Source organism: Euprymna scolopes, chromosome 26, assembly GCF_053919585.1.
Source record: "Euprymna scolopes isolate OS-2025 chromosome 26, ASM5391958v1, whole genome shotgun sequence".
Lineage (NCBI taxonomy): Eukaryota > Metazoa > Mollusca > Cephalopoda > Sepiida > Sepiolidae > Euprymna > Euprymna scolopes.
Window position 1 is genome coordinate 60,860,027 of NC_136507.1, and position 24,777 is coordinate 60,884,803.

The following is a 24,777-nucleotide window of genomic DNA, read 5'->3' on the forward strand; positions in this document are numbered from 1 at the left end:
TCGTTTCATTTTCCGGAACCGAGATTGTGCCACTCTTTTGGCCATTCTGAAAGCCTTGTGTTTCACTGAAAAATTTTTGTCAGTAATCCATACTTGATGGGTTTGATGCATGTTATTGAGCAGTGGGACGATAGTTGGATCATTTTCATCAAGCCAATCTTGGTTTTTCCTTCGAACATATCCTAATGACTCTTTGGCAGAATCATACAATGCAGTTTAAACTCTCTCCAAGATGCCTCAATGTCATTCTCACATACAACGGAGGACAGCTTTTCATCAGTAGCCTTTTGAAATGAGTGCATTATCTCCTTAACCTTCAACTTGCCTACATCAATTCTCTTGATGGAAGAAATACATTGACTTCGAACAGGGCGCTTGGTTTTCATCCTGACTATGGATCAGATCAATTTATGGTCTGACCAACATTCCCCGATGCTGTAAGAGCGTGTAACATTTATATCTTGTCTGTCAGAACGACGTACAATGACATAATCAATGAAATGATAATGATTAGACCGGGAATGTTTCCAACTAGCTTTCTTGCAATTAGGGAGCTGAAACACTGTATTAGTGAGCAAAAGATCGAATTCACTGCAAAGAGACAATAAGAGAACATCGTTTTAGTTGACTTTACCAATTCCATGTGAACCAATGACATTTCTCCAAAATTGTGTATCACTATCCACACGAGCATTGAAATCACCCAAGACAAACAGCTTATCCTGTATACAGACCTTATTAATCTGTTCGCGTAAAGAGGAGTAAAACCTCACTTTTAGCTCATCAGAAGAATTAATTGTAGGTGCATAGCAACTCAAAAATGTGGCATATTTGTACTTTCCTACTGCAACGCACAAGAACATAAGTCTGTCATTTATACCAACAGGCAGGGACTCAAGATTTTTGGCAATATCATTCCTGATGGCAAAACCAACGCCAGATTCACGTTTCTCAGAACTTGGTTTTCCAATCCAATAAAAAGTGTATCCACCTTCAACTTCCTCTAACTGTCTTGTATCAGCAAACCTAGTTTCAGAAAGAGTTGCAAAAAAAATTCTATGATGCCTTAACACACGTGTTATGATAGCGGTTTTTCGTTCAGGGTTCTTTTTCTTATCCTGGAGTGTTCTTACATTCCAAGTCGCAATGAACATATTCGCTCCATATATTTTGTTTCTATTCTCGATTTCGGTGCAAATATTGGATGCCCAGACATCTGCACCTGATGACAGGGACATGAGCAAGTAAACAATTTTTAGGTCACCTTTTATAGAACCCTCCCCATGAAGCAGTGCCATCCTATAAAGGGCTGCTTTCTAATGAAAGGAGGACACGAGTCACACAATTACTTGCTGTTGTGAAAAACGGCCATCTACCTTTCACTACCTATGTCCAATGTTCATGTTAGGAACTACCAGTGACACCTGTTCCCGTCATCATCGCCACAAGGTTTTATTGATTTATTATTAGTTAAAAAAAAAAGCACATATCGATTTACCAAACCTTAGGCTTAAATGAGTGAAAATGGTTCACTGAACAACCGGCACTTTGATTTGTTTTAAGTGGTCATTGCTTGTGCTGAACAAAGCACACTCTCTCCATCGGATTAACATGGTCTGTACAGGTGCACACATGTGCCACACGTCAGATGATAAAACGATGGCAGGATTTTCTTGTAAGAGTGTTCCATCTCCTAGATCAGTTGTGAGCCAACACTAAAGGGCCTGATCCACCCTGGTAAGCTTTCTGTGCAGCTGGACACCATACCATCTATTTCTTGGTCCTTGATCCTAACTGTTAGTTCAGTCTAGTACGCAGGGTATAGCTCTTGGAGCTAGCAAGCGAGAGATTTAGGAGATGAGTGAGGACCAGTGATCTCTGTCCACCCTATTGGGTGCAGCAGCCAGAGATTCAAAGGTACTACCTCTACCCAGATACCCCTATACCCTGTATATATATATATATATATATATATATATATATATATATATATATATATATATATATATATAATTTTTTATATAAATATTTTTTATTTATATTTAAAATATAAATATTTTTTATTTATTTACTTATTTTTTTTAATTATCGGGTTCGATCCGAATAGAAAAAAAAATCGGTCTAATGTCAAATTACATATACTTAAATATGTACAACAGAAGAATGAGTCCAACTAGAAAGTTTAATTGTGTGTTTGACAAATAGAATATTTCGGTGTAGTTTAGAAAAAGGAATAAACACTGATCTAAATTACATTTCATTATATTTATTATACAACAAAATGCCACTTTCTTTTAATTATTCCTTATCTCCCTGTAAAGATCCCTAGATGCTGGAAGATATTTACTCTGATAATTTTTTTCTTCAGATCGTCTATCTTTGGAATTCCATCATTGCTCCCTGTTTTCTTGACTGTACCAATGTGCAGAAATTCAAATGTAATACAAACAAATATCTTGCTGCTCAACTCAAATTCACAATGCTTCTTTTGTAAATTCCCTGTCGCATCACCGCAGTGTTACATTTCTGGACAAAGTATTTTGTAAAATTCAGTTGTAAGTTACACTCTTCTGGAGGTTGAAGTATCAATCGTCAGTGCGGATGACACTTCTACTCAGCTGTGGCTGACTGAACGAGATCATGCTACCTCCCTGGGTTAGATGAAAGGTTTTGTTCAAAATTTCGGGCAAATTCCCAAGCTTGACAGAAAGATTCACGAGTTCAATAGGATTACACCTGAAGATTGTCGGACGTTACATCAGCTGAAACGATGCATAAATAGCACTCCAGATAAGAACAGTAATCTCAATAATCTAAGTCATACGAATCCGCTTGTTTTATAAGAATTTTCACGGAATATATTCCACTGAATTTACTCCACTTGTATCTATTTCCGCCAATGAAAATATGCCAAATCCACTCGACTAGTAGCAAAATCCCACCCCTTCACTGCAGAACTCTTTAGATACCGGAAGATATTTACTTTAATAATATCTTTTCTCAGATTGCTTGTCATTGGAATTCCCTCCTTGCCCCTGTTTCCTCGGCCGTACCAACATGCAGAAATTCAAATGTAATGCAAACGATCACCTTGCTGCTCAACTCCCCACTCACGTGGTTCCCTTCAAAATCTGGCCCATACCACAGTAGCCTATTATGTTTCAGTATAAATTCCATCCTTTCACAATAAAGATCCCTAGATGCCAGAAAGCTCTCTACTTTAATAGTTGATTCCCTTGTTTATTCCCTCGAAACTACTAGACTTTAGAATTCCCTCTTACCTGACTGTACTACCGTGTAAAAATTTGAATGTAATACGAGCAGACATCTTGCTTAACTCCCTACATAGTGCCCCTGTAAGCATAACCCCAAATAGCAGCCCTGTGCATCCAAGCAGCAATATGCCTTGTTTGGAGGTGAATAAGAGTAAAACTAAATAGAATTCTACCCCTTCACTGTAGCTCCTGCTGCGTTACTGCAGTCTTACATCTCGGTTAGTACTTCTACAGAATATGCTCCAATGAATTTACTGCAATTCTACCCCCTACCTCAACGAAATACCCCTGACCTACCCGTCATGTAGTAGAATCGTACGCTTTCACTGTAAATCTCCCTTGATACGGGAAAAATATTTATTTTAATAGCTTCTTTATTCAGATCGCTTGTCTTTGGAATTCCTTCCCTGCTCTCATACCAACAGAAAAAAATTCAAAAATTATTCAATTAATTTGGAATTCTTTTTTGAGGTGAGTAATTTGTACAATATATTTTATTTATTTATGACGAAGGCCAGACGAATAATTGGCCGAAACGTCATGATACAACAACTAGAAGATGAGGAGAAATTCATATCTCGCTGTTCAACTCCCCCAGTCATGTGGGCCCCTTATAAATCTGGCACGGTTCTGGATATGACCTTAAACTATACTCGATAGTGAGGCCCCAGCTTGCAAGCTTTGGGGAGTGTGGAGCCACCCTTTAGTTGCCATTGCTCCCAGGTCCACTCTGACCTGGAGTGGTACTACTTGCTAGGGTCCCAATTAAATAGAAACCGACTTGAAAAAAATATATATTCTATTAAAAAGATTTTCGTCAAAATAACTGGATTCAGCATTAAATAACCTGAAAACGGTTGATATGCCGTAAAACAACCAACCAACCATATAAATCTGGCCCACATCACAGTAGGCCATTGCGTTTTAGTAGCAGCATGCCTTATTCCGGTTGAGCAAAAATGTAAAAAAATAAATAAGTAAAATAGGAGGAAAAATAGTAGTAAATGGATAGTTTTTATTAAAATGATTTTGTTAGTTCGTTTTAGTTTTGTCTTCATTGCATATCGTTAATGGCACGTATGAAATTCACTTAAATGATCTGAGGAACGCATCTGCAGTCCATAGATAAGCTATTTTCATTGCTCCATTTCAAGCGTCGCTGTCGCTCAATATCCAACTGCGTGTACACCGTGATCCCATTAGGCTGAAATATAGTTTCACAAACATCAATCATCTAATGGAATGAGGGAGAAAATAAACCTCAGATGTTTCTGTTTAAACATTTGGTCAAAGCGACTGCGCTGTGAAGCAATTAACGGTAGTGCATATCTATTTTGTCTATGGAACAGAATCTTCGGTTCATTTAGCATTACAAGAGTTTTCTTTCTTTTTTTTTTTTTTTTTTTGTGATCAGAAAAAGAATTCACCAGAGAAGATGTCAATTTTATGTACTAAGGAAATAATCGTAGGAAAATATCACGATCAATCTATATAATATTCTGCTTGTTTCTTTCTTAGTTATCCAGTACGTTACACTTTCAAAAAGGCTAAATACAATTTTTGAAGGCTAAACTGCTTTAAAAAAAATAATAAGGCTAAATTCACGAAATTTGGCTTAAAAAAAAAAGGACCAATCTAGCAACTCTGGACAAGACTATAAGAGTGATCTCCCTTTGATATAGCCTCGTTTCCGAATATTATATGATCATTGTTGTAATGTTGTGAGAAAGGAACTCGTAATAGTTTCGACATGCAGCAGTTTTTCACCAAAGAAAGAAGTCAGCAAAACGGTACATAAAAAAGGAAACATTCCAAAGAAGCAAGAGCAAAAAAAAGAAAAAAAGAAAAAAGAATATTGTCTGCCATTGTCTGACTTGAAGGAGTATATTACAAATTGTCTCTTCTTGGCCTTCGGGACAAGATCAAAGTGTAGTATCTGTTCCGGCAGATGCTGCACTTAAGATAATTTGTACCAGTCAATGGAGGGGAAACCCTCTATACTGGGACAATTATTATTTTTGGTAACCAGAGTGCCCCCTTTTTGCCTACTTTTAGGGGAGCTGGTTTTTACCTCACATTAAAAACGGCCTTGTGCCTAATTTGCTCAGTGGGGGAGCAAATAAATACCATCTGTTCCGGCAGATGCTGCAAGCTATGACTAGCTATGACTAGCTATGACTAGCAAAGACCAGATGTGGGGGCAACCCCACATGCCTGACCTTTAACCAGCTCCCATTTCCCACCTCTTGGGAGCTGGTCCCCTTTTCCCTTCCCCCTCCCTTCAATCCTCACATTAAAAAATTGGCCTTGTGCCTAATTTGCTCGGTGGGGGAGCAAATAAATACCATCTGTTCTTCAGATGCTGCACTTCTATTTCTTGTTCTCTTTTTTTTTTTTTGTACCTTTTCTCCACGTTAAAAAACGACCCTGGTGTCTAACTCTGTCCCGTGGGGAGGCATAGTAAATAGGTACAATGTGATTTTTTTATTTGTATTGAACTATGTAGCACAATATAACTTCCTGATTATTTATTAGTACTTATTAATTTATTTCATTGAGGCATTAAAATACAATAGATACTATTTTCACAGAAATGTAAATCAACTCATATATGCTGCATGTTACTGGCTTTTCTGTCAAAACAAAACTAATTATTATGCTATCCAGAAAAATATTAGCTTATAGAGATGAGAGACAACAACGCAATGGAGTTTCATTCTATATTAATAAACAAACTTTATTTGTCATCTTCGTTAGTAGCATTAGTAGAAGAGAGAAACGGGTTAGTGGGTTGAAGTGTTTTTGTATAAAGATAGAATTAATACATTGCCGCCTGGCTGAAGGAGAGAATAGTTCAGTTCCGTTTACACGTATTTACGGCTAGTAGTCATCGAGATGGAGGAAGGCAATTAAAGGAGAAAGAAAGGGCAAAGACTTAAGTGTGTTCACGTGTTGTTGTGGGTCTGTGTGTGGGTCGGTGCATGTTCTTTAGCATGATAAAGAATGTTCGTTTGGGTACCGCACGTGGAAACAAATGGCAGTTATAGAAGAGCCATTGTTAGCTTGTAGTACTCACGTTTGCTCTGGCGTGTGTTGCCAGCTGAAGCCAGGAGGAAAGAGGAAGAAAGGTTTGTGATTTCGCCTTTTATATACTCCGTCACATGATTGAGAGTTGGCTTGTGATTGGACAAGCCAGGAGGAAATGGATTTCAAATCTCAAAACTTGAGACTTAGTTCCTGCCTGTGATTGTAGCGATTGTCGGCTGCTACAGATACCCCCTTGTTGGATTCGTTTTCAGAAGAAAACACAAAAATTTTTATCGAAATAAAAGAAAGGTACTTTTATGTGTGTCAGTTGTAATTTAGAAAATTCGAAGTAGTGAGGATTTTGTAATATGTCCGTCCATGACAGTTGCTTGTAAACTCCGTTTTGTTTTTTGTGTCAACACGAGGCTTGATGCTTGTGACTGTGCTCAAATTCGTTTCGTAGAATATAATATGATTTCTTTAAATTTGAACGATTCCAGTGGAATTTGAAGTTGTTAAGTTGCTCGTTGGTAAACGACGGTGACAAATTGTTTTGGTGACTGGTTTACTTCGGTGGAGGTTGTGAAAAAAATAAATGTTTCGAGTGTGTTCTTCTGTGAAGAGTGTTTTGGATGGCTAGTCACCAGTAAGGAGTTTTTGTTGGATTCGACTGTTGAGTAAACAGATATTTATTTTTTCTATCGAAAAAAAAATTGCTGCTTTTCGGTGAAAAGAATTTTTTTTGTAAGATAATTTTGAGAGGGGTTTGTTTCTTGTAGCAGAGAATATTCACGGCCGTGTGTAAATGGAGTCGAGTTGACCCATGTTTTTTGTTGTTGTAATATGCGTGGTGAGGCAGGGAGTGAGTAGGAGAAAAAGGTAGCATGAAAAACAGTGAAAGTCCAGGCCAGATATTAGAATTTTTCGTACACTAAGAAAGTGTTAACTCTTTTTGGAGGCTTTTTTATATGTAGCCGTTGTGAAAGAAAAGATGTTTTTTTTTTGTTTGTTTTGTTCTTTTCGAGGAAACGTATCTGATTGAAACTTTTTATTTATTTATTTATTTTTTTTTTGTAAAAATGTTGGAATTATTTCTAGTGAAATGTATTTCCGCTAAAATGTTTTTAGTTTTGTATATGTTATAGCACCAGATATCCAGCAGGTATTACCACTCTGGGCCAGTGGACCTGGGATCAATAATAATAAAAAGACAACTTTACATTCCCTATAGTCCCCAAATGAATCCATACCATTGGACCATTCTACAAAGGTTTTTGAGATTGACTGAGATTGAGATATATTTTGAAACTGCATTAACCAGAGTACTTAGACAAGTATGTTTCAGTTTGAAAAAATGCAGAACAATAATTTCATGGAGTCTGCGTGCACGCCAGATGACCATAGAATGGCAGATACAGTAGATGAAGGTAAAACTGTGGAATTTTTTACATGTGCCACTAGTTTTTAATATTCTCTACAACTCCTTTCTCACAGAAGAAACGTTGTTAGTCTTTCTCCACTCTATCGCCATTTCCATGGAATATGCTAGGCTGAGATCTAGTCACTGGTTCCTCCTTGTAAGACATTCAAAGTAAGAACTTGTCTCTCTACCACAAGTGCAAATAATTTTCCTTTCTTCTTGTGTGTGCTTAACATCAAATGGAATTTCCACAAACAGTTTCTTTCCAAAAATCTCCTATTTTTGGAACACGTTATCATAGGATTACTTCCCTCTAGACTACGACATGGTCATCTTCAAATTAAATGTCAACAAATCCTTTTAATTAATCATGATTTTGTTCATTTTATTCATCAGTTTAAATCCTCTCATGGTGTCCTTCTTCATTAAACTAACCATCTATCCGTCTTCTCAAGTGGCTTTTTGCCTCAGTGACACATTAGTAAATAAAATGTATTTTTTAATGATGAAGAATTGTTATTTATGATTTTTTTCTTTTCAAAATTCGACTCGTATTTATTGTACCTATTTACTATGCCTCCCTACGGGACAGAGTTAGACACCAGGCTCATATTTATTGTACCTATTTACTATGCCTCCCCACGGGACAGAGTTAGACACCAGGGTCGTTTTTTAACGTGGAGAAAAGGTACAAAAATAAAAATTGTCTCAGTCGTGAAAGATTTCTCCTCCACCGAAAGAGAACAAGAAATTGAAGTGCAGCATCTGAAGAACAGATACTACACTTTGATCTTGACCAAAAGGCCAAGATTGTAGTTAAAGTCTTAAGTAGCTTTAAATGGACAAATAACCTTTACAAAATGCAAGACTATCTTCAACAAATGAGTGACCTTGTGTAAAATGCATAGCCTTCATCAAGTGTTCTGCGATTTGCAGCCTGACTGACTCTTTACTGTCCACCTTACATCAACCACGAAGGAAAACCTGATTGGTTCAACAGTCAACAGTCAAGTCGACGACAAGTGAGACGACAGAACACACATGCAATTCAATGGTGTCATCACATGTGTTGTTATGTTCCCCTTGCAGCATCCCAATTAACCTACAGTGAATATATAAAACACTGCCATGGGATTGAAAATCGTCGTCGTCGTCATCATCACCTTTTTTTTTGTCTTCTTTTATATAAACAAGTAAAATCGATCTGTTTCAATATTTCACTATTAATATCCAATTTAATTTGTGGAACATCATCCCGTGTTCTTAATAATAAAAATAAAAATGTAAAATAAATACGTATTAAATACGTTTTAAGCCAAAACACCACATTATTACAAAATAAACAGATATTTATTTTGTTTAAAATTTATATGGAAATTTATAAATATATTTCCAAGATACACTTCATCATCAGTATGTCTTTCTTTTTCTTTTGTTTTTGCCATGTTGTTGTTGGAGCATAGAATCGGTAGAAGGAACACAAATCCTAATGTAAAAAATGTAACTCAAATTTATTCTTTTCAGAAACAACTTTAGAAAATGTTTTCAGATGCCATTTTTGTCTTTAGTAGCAGATTTCCGTTTTGATAGACGCCATATTTTCTCTCACACCTTATCTGCAATCGCCATATTTGTTCAGAACTTATCTGCAAACATTTAAAATGTATTTATGCTAATCATTAATTAAATGATGACAGATTATAATTATTAAGATATTTAATTATTTTAATCAGCAGATGAATATGTTGGAGATCAAGTGGGACTATTTCATCTTCTTTTTGTTCCTTCTTCAAAACCTGTCTGTCTGGCAATATTAGTCTCATCAATGACTTTTTTTGTTCGTTTTATGTTTATTTTACATGCACGGACTGCTTTAAGAAACTGACTTCCAAACTAACTGTTGTAGACCCGTGCTAATAAAAGAAACCACAAGTAGTGTAAAGTGTATAAAATATAATATGTATTTATCATAAAGAATACAGGAGCCACTAAAGTGGTATGAGAGGAACGTGTTCGTAGCATGCAGTTAAACATGGTATAAATGTCTTCATTTAGTCTCTGAAACCAGTGTTATATTCATAGGAATGGTTGATTCCACTTAGTTCTTAAATAGGGGTGATTTGTACTCCACAACACAAACCTATGTCTGACTAGGTATTTATTAATCACTGTTTCTCTGAAATCCATTCTTATCACATCTTCTCATGTTTTCATGGGCTTTAGTCTGTTAACTAACCATGCTATCTCAACTGTTCTACATCTGCTAACCGAAAAAGTCTCATCCATACTTTCAACGTGGCCATATCCATCAAGTTCTCCTGTTCTGCACTCATTTCCCAAAACTGTCCAGATTTAATCTTCCTCTGAGGTCATCAGATCTAAGCCTGTCTTAAAACTTACGTTACACATCCATCATATCATTCTTCATATCATTTCACTCCATGCAATGCATATGCTCAACTCTTACAGGTGAGCTTCCATTTCCATACATCATCGCAAATGTGCATTTTTTACAGAACCTCAGATATCAAACTCTATTACACGAGCTGCTAGAAAAGACTTATCCTGCCTTGATAGAGTTAAAAATAGACTTTGTAGCCTCGTAGGGGATGTCCTCTTCTCTTCCCCACAACCACTTTCTCACAGAAGAGATGTTGTGAGTCTGTCTCTGCTTTATCGTTATTTTCATGACAAGTGCTCGTCTGAGCTACAGTCTATGGTCACCCCTTGCCAAACTTTTACAAGAAACACTCGTCTAGCTGAAAACACTATCAACAATTTCCCTCACTTTTTATCTGTGCCTAAACCTAAACGTAGATTCCATGAACAAAGTTTCTTTCTTAAAACTGCACACCTGTGGAACTGTCTTCCATCTGCCTGCTTTCCATCTGACTACAATATGGTTGTCTTCAAGTTCAACTTAAACAAGTTCTTGATGAGCCATTCCACTTAAGTTGACAAATTTACCGAATTTCCATTACTAACGATTACTATATTGTCTGGTTGACTACTGTACACTCTTGAACCCTTATCCTCGAGTGGCATCTGTGCCTTGGTAAGTGGTGATGCCTATGTAAAAAAACAAAAAAAAACAATCAATGGTATCTGAGATTTTATAAAAAGAGACATTTTCACGCTCGTAAATTTTTCACATGTTCATTATATGTTAACGATTACAGTGGTTATAATAAGACTATTGGTTAATGGTTTACACTATAAATAGATAATGTAATAAATCGCCTATGCATGGAGTATTCTTGCTACATCTAGGCTGGTGCATCTATCACTAGTCTCTCATCTTAGATAAGGTCCAAAAAATAGTCTCAAATCTAACAGATTCCAAACTTCAACTTCTTCCTATTGCAATGATGCATCTCTGTTCCTCTTTTACAACTACTTTAATGAAATATCCTTGGATGAGCTCATAGCACTAGCATTCCATCGATGTATATACTTCCCACTGACCCAACAAGCAACAAAATCCCACCCCTTCATTGTTGAGGTCCGGATGCTCTAATAGCTGTTTCCCTCAGACTGTTAGACTTTGGAATTCCCTTCGTGTTTCCTGCTTCCCTGATTTTACTAATCTGCAGAAATTTAATAGACCTGATTCCAAATAATAACCATTTAGGTCTCAAGTGGCAGCATGCCTTAGTGTGAAACTGATTAAAAACAAGTAAATAAAAATAAGCGGTTCTATACATTATCACAAGATGCATCCCATTGTCGATTACTCTATCACAAAACGTCCGGTAAAAGATTTTTTTTATTAGAATGAGTGTTTTATGCCAAATTGATTTCTGAGTACTGTTCAATCTGTGTTCATTTTTGTATAAACTACTAATCTCTATTAGTCACCAACTGTGCATTGAACGGATACCATAATAATTAGTTTAAACATGTGCTTCAATTGCTGCTTTGAACCATTTTTGCACTATTTTGCAGGAAGAAAAAAGATATTCCCCCATGGTGCGTCTCTGATGTGATCTTTAATGGCATCCCAGTCAGCCTTATTTTAGTACGCTGTCGTTTTGAGCAATGGCTCTTCAACTTGGGGTCGAGAGTTTAGAGTAATGTCTATCATTATTATAGCGTGATCAGCATTCCCGAGTAGGCAATGAGTATTCGTTACACAATCATCAGGAACTGTTGTCAGAAATAGACCCAGAAGTGAGGCTTGCTGGTCCTGACAATGTGGGAGACAGGTCTGGAATGTTATTGCCTGTGTCAAGGAATGGGATATATATATAGCAAATTATGGATGATGCTAACAGCTGTGTCAGCATAGTTAGAGATGGCAAGCCAATTTCTGTGGTGGGCGTTAAAGTCACCAAATACATGTATTTGGGCGCTAGTGTCAAGAGAGAGTGCTAGATCTATGCTCTCAGAGACATGATTAATTATAGTACAGTCCTGGGTTGATGGAGAGCGATAAAGAAAATACAGGTAGCTAACGCTATGTTGTAAAGTTAGTTTAAAGCACATGAAGGTCTGGTCACCTGATTCTAGTTTAGATTCCCTATACATGGGGAGGATGTTACGAATATAGACTTCAAGTCAGTGCCTGTCAGAGACCTTATGATAAAGTGGAAGATAACCAGACATGTTAAAAATGTTAAAGGAGATGGAGAAGTGCAAGTTAGTTCACTTGGTGCTAAGATATCTGGGGAGTTTGCTAGGAGAAATGATTCTACATGATCTAAGATAGTTCTAAATCTTTGGATATTTGTAAATGCAAGCCTCAAGGTAGGAAGCGAATTATTTGAGTGTGTGCCTGGTTTGAACGGTTTTTTTTTTTGGATTGAGCTGCCATTTCATTTTATCTTGCAGTTTCAGATCGAGAGTGAGGTGCTATGGTAGTGTTTTTCATGAAAATTTGGTGAGGGAGTACCATAGATTGGAGCTCAGATGAGCACCTCCCATGAAAATAGTGATAAAGCAGAGACAGGCTCGCAATGTCTCTTCTGTGGGAAGAGGTTGCAGGGAAGAGAAAAGGGCATCCCCACTAGATTACGAAGTCTATTTTGAACTTTGTTGAAACAGGATAAGAATTTTCTAGCAGCTCCTACCCAGATGTGGCAACAGTACTCCATCTTTGGATGTGCCTGGCTCTTACTTAGGTAGAGAATTGCATCAGCAGTGTGATATCTATTGGAGAGCTAGAAGGATCCCACCATTTTTCCAACCCAGAAGCTTGTCAAAACATGGAGCCTCCTCAAGACAAGAGCCATTCATTTCAATTGATGCCAGATAGGGGATCAAAGCGTTGATGATATAAAGATAGAAGCTTGGTTTTAGACGCATTAAAATTAACCAGCCACCTCTTTCCCCATTGCACCATGTGCTCCAGATCAGAGGAGAGAGAATCAGAGAGAACTTGATTATTTATAGCCTTTGATGTGTTGCAATAGATGGTAATGTCATCAGCATAAATGTCTTTGAATGATGTAAGGATGTGATTTGGAAGATCATTGATGTAGATCAGCAGTAGAGTTGGGCCAAGGATGGACCCCTGAGGGTCTCCAGCATTAATACTGTGAGCTTCTGATTTCTGCCCATCACCCACTACTCTTATGAACCTATCAAAGAGAAATGTTTTAATAATTGAGAAAACATTTCCTGCTATACCATAGCTAGAGATGTCATACGCTATCAAAGGTCTTTGATATGTCAAGGGCAATTTCCCTAGAAAAGAAGCCTCCATCGAGAGATTTGCTAATTCTATAAGATATAACCGTTACCACATCTTCTGTGGATATAACAGAATGGAAACCATATTGCATATCACTAAGAAGGTTTTTTTTGCTGAGGTGATTAACTACGTCTCCATTTAACACGGATTCCAGCAACTTACTCATGACATACAGGAGACGTATTGGTCTGTACTGAGAGGAAGATGACCGATCACCGGAATTCTTAAATACAGGGCATACTGATGAGGTTTTCAAGGATGTTGGGAAGCAATTCTCTTTAAGACAACGCTTAAACAGCTTTGTAAGTATGGAAACTAGTTCTGGTTGACACTTTTTCAGCACTATAACTGGAATGCCATCAGGGCCAGTTGCTTTACTGGAACCAGGTTCTTGATTAGCTTGGCAACATCATGCACAGATATTTGTATGCCACATAGTGTGTTTTCTGATAAAAGAGGAAATAGGGTTGACAGCCTTGGTCGCATAAGGTATAAATAGTTGCAAAGTTCTTAGCAAAGTGTTTGGCTTTGTCTGATGCTCAGGTCAATTGATGATGGTTGAGATAGAGCACAATATTCTGTTCAGGATCCTGTTTGCTATTTGCCAAAACTGGTGGACAACCAAGCCGCTGCTCAGCTACTTTGGACTTAACGGACTGAGAATACAACTCTCTGGCATTCTTTATTACTCTTTTACAGTGATTGCTGGCAGTCCTGGAATCGGATTTAGTCTCAGTACAACTTCGGTTTTTCTTTTGATCCTCTTTCCATAATGGCAATATTATTTTTTTAAAAAAATTCTTCTTTGTATATGTCTTTACTTCCCTCTTCTGATGTGAAGCCTTTGGCTTCGAAATGCCATGGCCTAAAGAGGTTTCCCTATCCCGAAATATTGTAGTCCCTTTTGAACTGATAGCACAATAAAATTAATTGTAATGTTTTTTTATCCCTTTGTTATTTTAACTTATTCTTTGAACTTAATTTGTGTTTTTAAATGTATTCATAGTGTATTTTAACCAAATTTCCAAACTCCCATTCTCATCTGAATTCATTTTAACTGGCGAGTCTACTCCCCATGTTATACAATAAAATACGATAATGAAATTTTGTAAGGGGGGGCCTTGCATTAAAAAAAAAGCTTTAAATCTATTTAAAATGTTTATCATCTCTTAATCTGCCTTTAAAATAAATATTACTAAAAAAAACTAATTAATTTTATTGTATTATTTTATTCCATTTCTATATTCCGTGCTATCTACTCGCTTTAAACTCTATTTTCCCAGATTTTTCTCGCATGTCATTTTGTTTGTAATATATCAGTAATAGTTAGCAATATATGTATAGACACAATAGAAAAATTGGAAATACTCATCTCTTTTCTAGCATTCATCACCTTTGGTAAATGAGTTTGTATGTTTTAAATTATTAATACAGAAATCGAAAATTATACCGTTTCAATTAAACAAAAGAAGGAAATATTTAGATCAAAACACACATTTGGCTCTTAAGGCAGATAATACCTCCTTCCCTCCCTCTTACTGTTATCAAATAAACGCAAATCTTTACACCACAATTCATTCCAAGTGAAGACACTTGTCTGTTAGCTAGCTGGGTCGCTTGAAGAACACCAAATTAAGTGCATCTATATATCCATGTTATGTTTAGTCCCACCATTTCTTTTGTTTTCTTTGCTTTATATTCTCTTATATATTCAAGTAATTATTATTAATATCCTATTCATTTATTTTAAAACAAATTAGTTTTTAGAGCAGATTGGTTTTCTCACAGTACTTTAAAGATACTGTTTCTTCTTTCTTTGCTTTATATTCTCTTACATATTCAAGTAATTATTATTAATCTCCTATTCATATATTTTAAAACAAATTAGTTGTTAGGGCAGATTTATTCTCTCACAGTTCTTGAAAGATGCACTTTCTTGTAAATGTAAGAGGGGAATCTATCTCCAATCCTGCGCTTATTTATGAAGAATAGAGAAAACTTTAAAGTAAGATACTCAATATCTTCATCCATGCGAGGGCGCAGAAATATCTGGTGTAGAAACCAAGGGCATGGTTACCCCTCTCGGTGTGATGGACCTGTAGATCTTGTCAGATAATCCATCTAAGAGAAAGAAACCTCTGATAATAAAACTCGGAGAGGAAGGCCTCATTAGTCATGGTCGATAACCTTCTTGACTCGAATAAATTCCTGGTTTTCAAACCTAACTTGCTTTAGGAGTAGATAGGCTCTTCCTATCATCAGCTTTCATACTTCTTCTTTGTCTATTATCCAGGCTAGAGGTACAATACCAGGGACACACCAGAACCATACTGTGTTTGGCCTTGTTTCCTGACTAGGATATTGAATGCCGTTCCCCTATTCCCTATTTTAAATTTCTCCCTTTCTCTCAGAAACGAAGAAAATTGGGTTTGCTTGCATGCCACTTGTGCTCACTAGGCTTGTTTGGGCCGGTCATCTGAGAGGTTGAGAGTAACTGATTGACAGTTTGTGTTGCTGCTGTTTCTGACTGTACAGGAGCTCTAACTCTTTGGTAATGCTTAGACCAGCTTCTCTATCATTAGTTGTATAATATCAAGATAGTTGTAGTGCCATGTCGCGCATGAAAAGAGACCTGCTCCTATATCTAGTGGGCTTTCACGAGACCACACATTTTAGACAGGACTCGGCTAATTGACCACTGTGTGTGTATACTTGGCATCTAAACAGACCCACTTTGCTCAACAAACTTTCCCCAACCTGACATTAAACAAAAACGTAATGAAATGAAAACCCAAATAGATATCACGATAAAACCAGACAACCACCAAGACAAAACCAATTCACCCTCGCCCTTGAGGCTCGCTTTCACAAATATCCGCGGGCTTAGAGGTAATATAGATGATGTATAGCCTTAAAATGAAACAAACTTACACTCTTCAATTCCCTCTAACTACTTTAACATGACAGGATACCTCCCTCTTTGCCATAAGGACTCGGATAGATATATGCATGGGCTTAGAGTCTATATTCGTAGCGCCCTCCCTTAAACTAGAGAGAAAAATCTTGAATTGGATGACCAGGCTTTTATGTGCTTTTAACTAATATTTCATCACTGCGTTAGTTACTTATATTTTCCCTGCCGTTTATATATATATATAAGCTTATAGCTTCTCTATAGCCCATTCCCTCACACAGACAGTAATGTTTCCAACTCGCCTACCAGATCGTGAACCTCAGCAGACTTCACTTCTAGACCTATTTCTCACCAATGACTAATGTCCACAGTCCACTTGGAAATGCAGACCACCTAGTGGTATCAGTTGACATCACATTTAAATCTCAACCTCAAGGTGAGAAATCATTGCTCCAAACAACAAGGTACTACAACAGGGCTGACTGGAAAGCCATTAGAGAACACATCTGAGATGCCCCATGGACCGATATCTTCTCTCTTCCTGCTGAACAGTGTGCCAAAGCAGGAATTGAAGCACATTTTCCCACACGGATGTATTATAGCAAGCCCCATTCACCCCCATGGTTCATGATTGTGCAGCTGCTATGGCACAAAGACAGCATGCATTCCGCCAGTTTGTACGTCATGAGTCAAATACAAATAGGCAAAATTCGTAGATGCTAGAAATCATTGTAAGAGAGAAATAGCGACAGTCAAAAGAAAGCATGCTGAAATAATCATGGAATGCATAGAATCGCCAAAGATAGGATTTCAGAAAAATCTATGCTAGTGTAGTGAATAAAGGACAATCAGTAATTCCTCTACTGAGCAACAACCAGAAGGTTGCATGCACGGCAACGGAGAAGGCGGAATTGCTGTCCTGACGATTCACCTCCAACTCCATCATAGAGCCAACAAACAACTCCCTCCCAAATTTCCCTATGCAGACTGAAGCCACAAATGTTTAACTGAGATAGTCCCCATACTTCCCAAGCTCTACAATAAATGCCTTGCTGAATCTTGCTTCCCTAATAACTGGAAGATGGTATTTGTGGTACCAGAATTCATCAGAATTCCTGTACACTGTACAGAAATTCTGGTGAAAGAACAAACCCTCTCAATTATCGCCCCATTAATCTTTTCCCCCTCTTCGATAAAATCTTTGAGACCTTAATTAATCAAGCACTAGTTCACCACCTCGAAAAAACAAATCTTCTCTCTGACAAACAATATGGATTCAGGCAATGTCATTCTACTGCATATATTTTAACATTCATCTGTGAACGCATTTACCATGTATTGGATAAAGCAGGCGAAGCCACAGCTGTAGCCCTTGATATATCCAAGGCTTTTGATAAAGTTTGGCACAAAGGGCTGCTAATGAAAATTAAATTGTATGTTATAACTGGACGTATACTAAATATATGTGGCAACAATATTCCATGCATGCGCGAATGGTGGTCTTGTAGAGATACAGGATACTCTCAAATGTGAGTAATCTTCTAGTTCTAGAATTCGAGTCGGACTTTTACCATCCGACTCCGCAACCCTGATTTTAACGCTTATTAATATTTATAAACATTGTTAATAATTATATATTACATTTTTGTTGAAATCCTTTGAGATGAGTAATTTATATGTTTATTTGCGGACTGTTATCCTCATCTTTCTAGTTGTTGTTGATTCACCACGTTTCGACCAACTCATTCTTTGGCCTTCTTTAGGTGATTGGAATAGAAATGCTAAGTATCTTAACTGCATCCTCAGCAATTACTGCCTTCCATAGTTGTTGTCATCTCACCACGTTTTCGCCAACTAATCCTCTGGCCTGCTTTGGGTAGGATTGAAACCGCTATCTTAAGACGATGCTCACCTGGAACCATAAAGATTCAACGCCTCTATCCACTGCTCCACTATGAAGATGAGGATAAGTCCGCAAATAAATAAATAGATATACAAATTACTCATCTCAAAGGATTTCAATAAAAAAAATAATATATAATACCAATCAGTATGAACCCAACAATAGAAGAAAAGATCAGAACGAAAACTTGGACTTATAAGACCAAAAAATCCAACCTTGATCGCCCTTTTGGGGTCCATGGGGCAAAGGATAGAGGCGTTGTTGTTTCAAGGTGAGCATGAATAATTCCGGTCGATATTTATACAGTTTTTCAATTATAACAGCTTGTAACTTCCACCTATACCTCGCAGGACACTAATAATCAGTATTTACCACTCTCTCATCGATGTGGCATAAGGTTGGAAGGTGGGAAAATGATGATGTGACAAAAGGTCAGAAGGTGAGAAAATGAGCCAACGCTCCAAGAGGAGGAGCACTCTGGCCCTGCAAATATAAGTCTGAGTAGCCCCGTCAGCATTCCCCTTTCAGGGTATCTCAGACAACAAATGTTAAACTTGTTCTTCCCAAAAAGCGGGAGGCAATGCCTTGGAGGGTGGACCTCCTAGGGCTACACAGAGCATTATTGCATCAGTTCAACAGCAAAAGGACTTTGAAATGGCCCAGTTTCTGTTGGACTGATTGCCTCAACTAACGTTAACTATAAAGTTAACAGACCACACTGATTGGTAACCACTGACTAACGGAAGAACCGACTGATGGACTGAGGCTCTTATATGAATACGTGGAACGCATAAAATAAATATGAATGCTGGATATCCATCAAGAAGGCGTGGTTATTAATCGAATTGAAATTAGCCTAAACAGTTGGAGCAGAAAAAAAAAGAAGAAAACAAAGATGCTAGTTGCATAAGCATAAAGAAACATGTCAGTTGGCTAAAAATAAAACATAAAACAAGACTAACTTCCTAAACTGTAAGAGGGGCATCACCACAGGAAGTTGTGTAGGCGACTGGTTGGAAAATGTGGGCCACATCAGATTTCGTATGCTACATGCTAAATTAGCGGTAACACTGTGTTACAGCCTCCAAAAGCTTTCCGTAACTGCCTACCAATTTCTGACAATCACTTTTCCACAGGCGTGCAGTTCTAAGAAAGAAGCTTTGTTCATGGAATCTACGTTTAGGTTTAGGCACAGATAAAGAGTTGGGGAAATTATTGATAGTGTTTACAGCTAGACGAGTGTTTCTTGTGAAAGTTTGGCGAGGGGGGACCATAGATTGAAGCTCAGTTGAACACTTTCCATGAAAATAACGATACATCAGAGACAAACTCGCAACATCTCTTCTGTGAGATAGAGGTTGCAGGGAGGAGAAAAGGACATCTCCTATGAGGCTACGAAGTCTATTTTGAACTCTATCAAGGCAGGACAAGTCCTTTCTAGCAGCTCCTGCCCAGATGTGGCAACAGTATTCCATCCTTGGACGTACCTGGCTCTTATATAGGTAGAGAATAGCATCAGCAGTGAGATATCTACTGGATCGATAGAAAGATCCCACCATTTTTCCAGCGGCCTTGGCAACAGATTTGATATACGTGTTCCATTTAAGATCAGGAGTAATGGTCAAGCCCAGAAGCTTGTCAAAACTTGAGGCCTCCTGAAGACGAGAGCCATTCATTTCAATTGATGACAAATGTGAATTAGAATGTTGATGATGTAAAGAGAGAAGCTTGGTTTTAGATGCATTAAAAGTAACCAGCCACTCCTTTCCCCATTGTACTACGTGCTCAAGATCAGAGGAGAGAGAATTGGAGAGTTGATGTTTCAAGGTAAGCATGAATAATTCCGGTCGATATGAATACAATTTTTCAATTATAACAGCTTGTAACTTCCACCTATACCTCGCAGGACACTAATAATCAGTATTTACCACTCTCTCATCGATGTGGCATAAGGTTGGAAGGTGGGAAAATGATGATGTGACAAAAGGTCAGAAGGTGAGAAAATGAGCCAACGCGCCAAGAGGAGGAGCACTCTGGCCCTGCAAATATAAGTCTGAGTAGCCCCGTCGGCATTCTCCTTTGAGGGTATCTCAGACAACAAATGCTAAACTTGTTCTTCCCAAAAGGCGGGAGGCAATGCCTGGGAGGGTGGACCTCCTAGGGCTACACAGAGCATTATTGCATCAGTTCAACAGCAAAAGGACTTTGAAATGGCCCAGTTTCTGTTGGACTGATTGCCTCAACTAACGTTAACTATAAAGTTAACAGACCACACTGATTGGTAACCACTGACTAACGGAAGAACCGACTGATGGACTGAGGCTCTTATATGAATATGTGGAACGCATAAAATAAATATGAATGCTGGATATCCATCAAGAAGGCGTGGTTATTAATCGAATTGAAATCAGCCTAAACAGTTGGAGCAGAAAAAAAAAGAAGAAAACAAAGATGCTAGTTGCATAAGCATAAAGAAACATGTCAGTTGGCTAAAAATAAAACATAAAACAAGACTAACTTCCTAAACTGTAAGAGGGGCATCACCACAGGAAGTTGTGTAGGCGACTGGTTGGAAAATGTGGGCCACATCAGATTTCGTATGCTACATGCTAAATTAGCGGTAACACAGCAACTTTATTAGTAAATGGTGTACACACATTATTACAAATGACGAAAAATGCATACAGTGGGTAGCAAAAGTATTTGGGACATTGTTTCTTTTGGGGTTTCTTAAAAAGATATCAAGTTAATTTGAATGAAGTTTACGCTCAATCTCTGAGCAGATATTATTCATCTCTATATAAATAAAATGAACTCATTTTTTCCCGTCTGATTTTGACATTAATAGGATTAAAAATCAAGATATTTCATGCAAATATAATATGCACAAACGGCAGAACAATATCTGAGGTGTGTTATAGGCTTATTATTTCTCAAATTCCTCGATAATCTTAGATTTCTATACTTTTTCTGCTGAGAAGTCACGGCCAAAATCGGTTAAGATCAATGGAAGTGGTAAAATATTTTCTCTCTAATAAATTCCTCCTCCCCCTGCCACCACTTAACACCGTTTGGGGATCGTTCACAAGGAACAGTTGAGAAGAGAACACCGGTTTGGCTTCGTAGTTCTTTCATGTGAAGTTATTTAAAATCACTAAACTAAGCTGCAGTGCTCTGTGGCGTAGTGGTTAGCGTGCTGGACAATTCACATTATATTTTCACGTCCGCGCCGACCTACCGTAGTCGTTTTTTTTTTTTTTTTTCCTAAACAACTGGAATGGACTTTTCTTGGTGGCCGAACTGTTAACGTTGCAAATGTTTTTTTTGTTTGTTTTTTTTCACACTTTATTTTCCTACTTTTACTCATGACTCCGGGTTTGATCCTTCCTACTTACCTACCATAACATTTTTTAACCCCCCCCCCCCGTCCCGGAAACAAACACTCGGGCAACGCCGGGTACCCCCGCTAGTTTAATAATAAAACAGAAATGAAGATATACTTAGTTAACAAATATTTGTTAACGAAGAAACAAATTACCTATATGTAAAAGTATTTAACATATTTACTAATATTTACTTGTATATTCTCTGTTCTGTGTTACAGCCTCCAAAAGCTTTCCGTAACTGCCTACCAATTTCTGACAATCACTTGCTCGTAGTTTCAGTCATTCTTCTTCGCAAACTTTTTTCAATTCCTTGATATTCTTGGGATCTTTTGCATGCACCCTTAACTTTAAAGTTTTCCACAGATTTTTGATGGGATTTAGCGCAGGTGACTGGCAACGCCACTGTAGAACACTAGTCTCATTATGCTTAAACCATTTCATAGTTAGTATAGCCTTGTGCTTGGGATCATTGTCTTGCTGGAAGAAAAAGTCACGGCCTAATCTTAAATCTGTGGCACACTTGAATAGATGTGTTGACAAAATCCTCATGTATTTTGCTGCATTCATTTTCCCTTCTATGATTTCCATTCCTCCAACTCCATTTGCAGAAACGTTACCCAAAATCATCACACTTTCCCCTCCAAAGTTAACAGTGGCAATGGTATTAGATGGGTATGCATGTTTCTTCAAAAAAATCTCAATTTTTGTTTCATTTGAGTAAATAACTTTGTTCCAAAAGTCATCCCATTCACACTGATATTTATAAAGAAATTCCAAACGATCTTTCACATGTCTAATACACAACAATGGAGTCTTTTTTTTTTTTTTTTTTTTTTTTTTACACAAGAATCACCACTTATCAAGGTTAGGAGGCCACTCGAGGATAAGGGTTAATGGGTATACAATAGTCAATGTGAATATAGCGTTTTTGGACATAGGTAGTGGGATTTTTGTGAGTTGGATTACATAGGGGAAGGTTCATCAAGAACTTGTTTACATTAGACTTGAAGACAATCAGATTGCAGTCAGCTGGGAAGCAGGCCAATGGAAGAGAGTTCTACAGGCGTGCAGTTCTAAGAAAGAAGCTTTGCTCATGGAATCTGCATTTAGGTCTAGGCACAGATATGACCTTAAACTATATCCGATGGTGAGGCCCCAGCTTACAGGCCTTAGAGAGTGTGGAGCCACCGTTTAATTGCCATTGCTCCCAGGTCCACTCTGATCCGGAGTGGTAGCACCTGTTAGGGTCCCAACTATGGGTTAAATAGAATACGACTTAAAAAACAAATATACTATATTAAAAAATCGTTCTTCAAAATCACCAGATTCGGCATTAAATAACCTGAAAAAGGTTGATATGCTGTAAAACAAAACAACCAACCAACCAATCTTCTTCACAAACTTTTTTCAATTCAAAAGTGTGGGAAACTATTAGTAGTGGTTCTGGCTAGACAAGTGTTTTTCGTGAAAGTTTGGCGAGGGGGGGGCCATAGATTGGAGCTCAGATGAGCACCTCCCATGGAACTAACGATAAAGCAGAGACAGGCTCGCAACGTTTCTTCTGTGGGAAAAAGGTTGCAGGGAAGAGAAAAGGGCATCCTCACTAAGCTACGAAGTCTGTTTTGAACGCTGTCAAAGCAGGATGAGCTGCTTCTAGTAGCTCCAGCTCAGATGTGGCAAAAATACTCCATCATTGGCTGTACCTGGCTTTTATATAGGTAGAGAATTACATCATGAGTGAGGTATCTACTGGAGCGATAGAAGGATTCTACCATTTTCCCAGCGATCTTGGCAACGGATTTGATGTATGTGTTCCATTTCAGATTGGGAGTAAAGGTCAAGCTCAGAAGCTTATCAAAACATGAGGCCTCCCCAAGACGAGAGCCATTCATTTCAATTGATGCCAGATGGGCATCAGAGTGTTGATGATTAAAGGATAGAAACTTGGTTTTAGATGCGTTAAAAGTAACCAGCCACCTCTTTCCCCATTGTACCATGCGCTCAAGATCAGAGGAGAGAGAATCAGAGAGAACTTAGTCATTTACAGTCTTTGATGTGCTACCATAGATGATGGTGTCGTCAGCATAAATGTCTACGAATGATGTAAGGATGTGATTTGGATTGATGTAGATTAGGAAGAGAGTTTTTTTTTTTTTTTTTTTTTTTTTACAAAGGCATCACCACATTATCAAGGCCCAGAGGCCACTCAAGGATAAGGGTTAAAGAGTGTACAGTAGAAATTGGTTAATATAGTAATCATTAGTAATGAAAATTTGGTAAATTTAATAACTTATATGGAACGGCTCATCAAGAACTTATTTACTTTAGACTTGAACACAACCATATTGTAGTCAGCCGGAAAGCAGGAAAACGGAAGACAATTCCACAGGCGTGCAGTTCTAAGAAAGAAGCTTTGTTCATGGAATCTACGTTTAGGTTTAGGCACAGATAAAGAGTGGGGGAAATTATTGATAGTGTTTACAGCTAGACGAGTGTTTCTTGTGAAAGTTTGGCGAGGGGGGACCATAGATTGAAGCTCAGTTGAACACTTTCCATGAAAATAACGATACATCAGAGACAAACTCGCAACATCACTTCTGTGAGATAGAGGTTGCAGGGAGGAGAAAAGGACATCTCCTACGAGGCTACGAAGTCTATTTTGAACTCTATCAAGGCAGGACAAGTCCTTTCTAGCAGCTCCTGCCCAGATGTGGCAACAGTATTCCATCCTTGGACGTACCTGGCTCTTATATAGGTAGAGAATAGCATCAGCAGTGAGATATCTACTGGATCGATAGAAAGATCCCACCATTTTTCCAGTGGCCTTGGCAACAGATTTGATATACGTGTTCCATTTAAGATCAGGAGTAATGGTCAAGCCCAGAAGCTTGTCAAAACTTGAGGCCTCCTGAAGACGAGAGCCATTCATTTCAATTGATGACAAATGTGAATTAGAATGTTGATGATGTAAAGAGAGAAGCTTGGTTTTAGATGCATTAAAAGTAACCAGCCACTCCTTTCCCCATTGTACTACGTGCTCAAGATCAGAGGAGAGAGAATTGGAGAGAACTTGGTCGTTTACTGTCTTAGATGTGGTACCATAAATGGTAGTGTCGTCAGCATAAATGTCTACAAATGATGTAAGGATATGATTTGGAAG

The 24,777-nt window shown here is 37.9% G+C and overlaps 1 protein-coding gene and 1 pseudogene across 2 annotated transcripts in view; one reads left to right on the forward strand and one right to left on the reverse strand.

Moving 5' to 3' along the window:
* Positions 1-24,777, forward strand: part of LOC145248106 (potassium voltage-gated channel subfamily KQT member 1-like) — a 760,452-nt gene that overhangs the window by 258,762 nt on the left and 476,913 nt on the right. The gene's annotated exons all lie outside the window — the stretch shown is intronic.
* On the reverse strand, positions 8,406-8,538 carry LOC145248532 (U2 spliceosomal RNA; annotated as a pseudogene).